Genomic DNA, 5429 nt, shown 5'->3' with positions numbered 1-5429 from the left:
TTGGGAGCTTGCAGCTGCTGTCCCCTCAGGGGTGGGGATCAGGAGTTGAGTGATAATTTTTTATTTTAATGATTGTTAAATTCTATTAGGGGCAACATGTGTGGGTTCACATGCCTACTGGCAATAGTAAATGTCTTTTGTGTGCCCTGACCCTCATGTTGTCTCCATTTATTTCATTTTCATTTTGTATAACGTGTACCGTACAGTGTATTCCTTTGTAATGTTCATTCAGGTTTTTGTTTCATGTTTGTAATGTTTATGATATGTATCCTATTTTCTTTACCTGGTCGAATAAGTCATAATGATGATGATGATAATAATAATAATAATAATAGTAATAATAATAATATAGCTATTTTCTTGAAAAAAAATGACAAACCACAGCAGGTCTACATTTAAGTGCCTCTCTAAATCTATTGATATTGTACATGCACATCTTGAAGTCTGCCTTCAGATCTTCAAAATGTATACATCTCAGGATCATGTGATCTGTCTGTCTCAACTCTAGCACACTCTGTCAAGAAAATAATAATAACAATAATGATGATGATTATGATAATAATAATAATAATAATAATAATAATAATAATAATTATTATTATTATTATTATTATTATTATTATTATTATTATTATTATTATTATTATTATTATTATTATTATTATTATTATTATTATTATTATTATTATTATTATTATTATTATTATTATAATGATAATGATAATAACAATAATTATTATTATTATAATAATAATAATAATAACATAGCTATTTTCTTGACATGTAATTTCCATGTCAGAGAGACAGAGACACAGAGTGTGCCAGAGTTGAGACAGAGAGATCACAAGATCCTGAGATGTATACATTTTATAATTCTGAAGGCAGACTTCAAGATGTGCTTTGTACAATACCAATAGATTTAGAGAGGCACTAAAATGACCGATGTAGACTTGCTGTGGTTTGTCATTATTTTTCCCTGTAACATTTCATCCTTCTTACTCTCTCATGGCAAAAGTAGAAATATGATATACATGTATAAACTTTTTATTGCAGTGTGAGGTTTATCAAAAAACAAATTTGAAATATTAAACTGGGTGTGGTTTATATTCGAGTATACTCGGGCAAGCGTCTATGGGAAATGCGTGTTGTAGCAAAATCAAACTGTCCTCAACAGTCAGTCCGCAGCGTGAGCGAAAACGCACGTATTTATTCAAGTCGTATGCACGGCTGAGTGGTGCTTGCATACGTAATGAGCAGATGCATGGTCATGAATAAATCCGTGTAGAACGAGTATTTCTTGTCAGTTTTTGACATTTGTAGTATCGACTGAAAGAGAAAGCATTAGCAAATATGCTCATGATCAAAATAAAACGGAAAAGAAGAATATAGAATATCAAAATCTCTCTCGAAGTTCAGTATTGTATCAAAAAATATTCCTTCACGTTTGACGCCAAAAAACTAACCTGAAATCTTTCATGCCCCTCTAAAATATGGTGAAGACTATGTCCGCGAAAGTATATAGTATCACAATAAGGGCACGTTTTCTCATCTTTATTTCAATACGGGTCAGGAACTAGCAAAATTCAGAGACATGTCTAGCGTCGAGTTTAAAAAGATTATCCTCGCGTTCGCACCGGAATTCCGGGTCTGTGATTGGTCGAAATCTGTCGCAAGACGCGGCGTGTCGCATTGCGTAGTATCCATTGGCTGCTGACTCAATGCTGTGAGTTCAAAAACTATGTATCAGATAAAAGTGTCATTGATATGAGTAATAGCTGAATACTGTACAATTGAGTTGGAGGTAATTTGAAAATGAAAGCCTATATTAGTTTCATGAAATCCATGATTTTTTTAAATGTTAGGTTCCAGATTGTGATCGAATTTTCACTCTCTATACAAAACTTGAACTTTACACAGGAACCAATGATGTGTATGTGAGTGTGCACTTACAATGACCCTGAACAATGGACCTGGCTACCACCTGTCCCAAGCTCTGCTGCAAGGCACATGAATGCTTTATCAATTATTCATGTGGATTGCCCTGAGCACCGCTAGTCTGAATTCTTGACATAGGGTGAAATGCATGCACATGAAAGAAGTAAGCACATGTTTCCATGTGCTTGCACACACCACATTTCAGAATGAACAAAGACTAGCTGCGATAGTGGAATTCCTCATGAAGCATTCCAATCCTGGTCATTGTCCACGACCATTGTCTGGGTATCAACAACACACTCCACGCGTGTTCATTCACTACCCCACTTCGGGTAAGAAAACATAATTTGCCTTGTTTTCAACAGGAAAATTCACAACCTTAAAAATGGTGCCCCTCTTCGTTTTTTAATTGATCATACTCGCTCAAGTTTCACGATTGTGAAATCGAAGAAATTACGGAGATCTATTTTCAATACCAGTCAGGAACTAGCAAAACATCAAACTATGATCTAAAAGCTTCTTGAACACTGGCAAAATAATCATTTACTTTGATGCTAAAATGGATTACTATATTGAGATCAAAAATAGGGAAATTAGGTATCAAATTAATGAGCCTAATCAGCTCTATAACTTACCCAACCATCCTGGGTCAAACAATGCACTGCGAAAGCTATGAAAGCTGTTGTTGCGACCTCTGCAAAAACTCTCGCAAAGTATCGCGAAATCTCGTCAGTCTGAAGGGCACAAACTGCGCAAACGTGATTCTGAATAAAATTGTCGTTCGTGCCTCATTATCGCACGCACTGCGGACTGACTGTCAACGGGTTAATGATCCATGTGTTGTCAACCATCACCTTCAGGAAGCTGGTGAATTCTTGTAGAAAGTCTATGTGAATTTTGAAATCGCAGTTATATTTATGTTTTGGACACATGGCAGAGATAATTATGCTTTGAAGAAATTCCAGTCATTTATCATTGCTTATCTGTAATTGGCACATATATTTTACTTTCGTTTCAGATATCAGGATTATTGCTCCATCTCCAACCGTGACCCTTGGACAGAACGTCACCTATGTGTGTGAGATTTCTGACCAGCTGGGATACCTTAACCCACTCTGGCTCAATCCCAGTGGCACTCTCATCAATGTTGACTCAGGTAATATGTACTCCAGGGGCCCATTGCATAAAAGTTACAATTATGGTAACTATGCCATCCAATGGTAACTACCATGGCAACCATACTCAACAGCCAATCAGAATCAAGAATTCCATGGAAGTTACCATTGGATGGCAAAGTTACCATAATTGTAATTTCTATGCAACGGGCCCCAGATTGGCAGGGACATTACAGGTTCATATTTACTGCTTTGTATGTGCTCACTCAGATGTGCAGGTCAAGGTGTGCATGAAGGTAGTACACAAGTCGTAATGGTTTAACCCTAACTGCACTGGGGGGGGGGGGGGGGGGGCCTGGGAGGCCCCCCTCCATACTTTTGGCAATTGCATCGCGACCGCTGGGAATTTTGGATTCTAGCATCATGGCTTTTTCCCCTGAAGTCTTGCGCACATTTTGATACCACATTTGTCCATATCGGACCTACCTAGGGGATGTTATGGGCCAATTAGTATGCGCATGTCATTAAAATGGCTAATCGCTGCATATATTTGTGTACAGTTACATACTGTCAATAGACCATCGCTTGCATTACTTTATAAATTTTGCTCAGGAATTGGTTTTCCACTTGGTTCATGCTTCTATATTGTTCTGAAATAAATTGGGCAAAGTTTAGAAGCAATGATATACATAAGGAATAGAAAACAATAGAAAACATAAGAAAAAAGTTGTTTTTTTCTGTTTTTTTCTCTCTCTGATTTATTTCACATTTGGGAAACATTATTCTTCATTATTACAGTTTTCATGTAATTTTGTACTTGTTTAGGCTGAAATTATGAAAATATCCCTCAAATGCATAAAATACGCATTATGAATAATTAATTAGCTAATTATGGTTTCAGGTTCAGCACGTGAAGATCTATCAGCATGCAAATTTTCAAGTTCATCGGACATTGCGTTTCCGAGAGCCCCCCTCCCCCAGTATTTTCATGGAGCCAAATAGCCCAGTACAGTAAGGGTTAATAGACAATTGATGTCACATGCCAAGTAGCCTTATGTCCTTCCTTTGTGTTTTGCCATCGGGAATCTTGGCTTCTCACAAATTCTCAAGTCTTGTGCACTTGAAATGTTCAGGTTTTAGAGTATCCGTAGACTTACGTGATAATTCTTGTCATTTCAGATGGACGGTTTGTGGTGGAGCCCATGTCTGACCATGCATCACGTCTCCACGTGCTCCGTGTGCAACAGGTTGATGAAGGAGTGTACGTCTGTACTGTTGGAATGCTACGAACAACTTTTACTCTAACTGTTGAAAGTAAGCTACTGTCTGTTAATAGCTAATGATATGTAGATCTTTTGTATACCATTTTATGTGAGTGTGTGTGTTTGAGTGTGTGTATTGTTAATGTATATATCATGAACTGCTGATATTTTCGATATGACTTTGAAGAGCCACATCTTGCCTCAATATTATATAAGTGTTTAGAGGATATTTCCACTTCAAACCCATGCAAATGGTGGAAACATCAGGAAAAAAAATTATCTTTCAACTCTACAACAAAGTTGAAATGCAGCCACTTCAATAACAATAGAAAACTACTAGCCAGAGATTTTACTTTTACATGCAACTGCGGCTGAAAATTATGTGTGTTTTTGTCTCATTTTGAGAGAATATTTGTGAGTCATCCTATGTTTTATTGTAGTAATGTGGATAATTAAGTGAAGTGGGGTTGAAGATTCTTTCAGTTTCAAACAAAGTTGAAAATACTTTATTTTCCTTTGGTTTTGTTTGTTATGGTATTAAAAAATGCATACAAGGAAATTATATGTCATAAATTCATCGGTTTTAGATTTACCAGATGATATGTATTCATTAGTTAGCTCACTTCCTACTATATTCTGAAATCTCTCTAGTCTTTGTACAATAAGCCCAAGTTTCTTTAAGAAGTGGGGCAACTGTTGCCTCATAATTCATTCAGGATGTGCATTCATCTATTTTGTTTTGTCTTCTTCCCTGCTCATTGCAGGACCAGAATGTCCCCTACCCTGCCTTAATGGAGGAACCTGTAACAGTGGTCAGTGTCAGTGTCATGCTGGCTACACTGGCATACAGTGTCAGAATAGAGGTGAGTGTGACAATTATAAGTAATATCTTGCCTAGCTGGTGATACAAGTTTACCTTGCACTTTCCAAAGGAGTACCTTGTGTAAAATCCACACATTGTTAGCAGATGCAGATAACATCTGTTTAATTGACCCATATTTACTTGTAAATAAAAAAATGTGTCTGTTGTAACATGAATAAATTCAATGTTTTTAGTGTGTGTGTAAATGTGACGATTAACTTTTAATAGAAAAGTTGCTCCGCTTGCTTAAATGGT

The 5429-nt window shown here is 36.5% G+C and overlaps 1 long non-coding RNA gene across 1 annotated transcript; it reads left to right on the top strand.

Moving 5' to 3' along the window:
• Positions 1 to 2988: 2988 nt before the first annotated feature.
• On the top strand, positions 2989 to 5175 carry LOC139728808 (uncharacterized). The gene is made up of 3 exons (XR_011710832.1): positions 2989 to 3091; positions 4230 to 4364; positions 5077 to 5175. It is a non-coding gene; the product is annotated as an uncharacterized lncRNA (long non-coding RNA).
• Positions 5176 to 5429: the final 254 nt, after the last annotated feature.

This window comes from Diadema antillarum, unplaced genomic scaffold (assembly GCF_040938485.1).
Source record: "Diadema antillarum isolate AM-2024a unplaced genomic scaffold, OU_Dant_1.0 scf00000020, whole genome shotgun sequence".
NCBI classification, from domain to species: domain Eukaryota; kingdom Metazoa; phylum Echinodermata; class Echinoidea; order Diadematoida; family Diadematidae; genus Diadema; species Diadema antillarum.
This window is presented reverse-complemented; position numbering and strand designations above follow the sequence as displayed.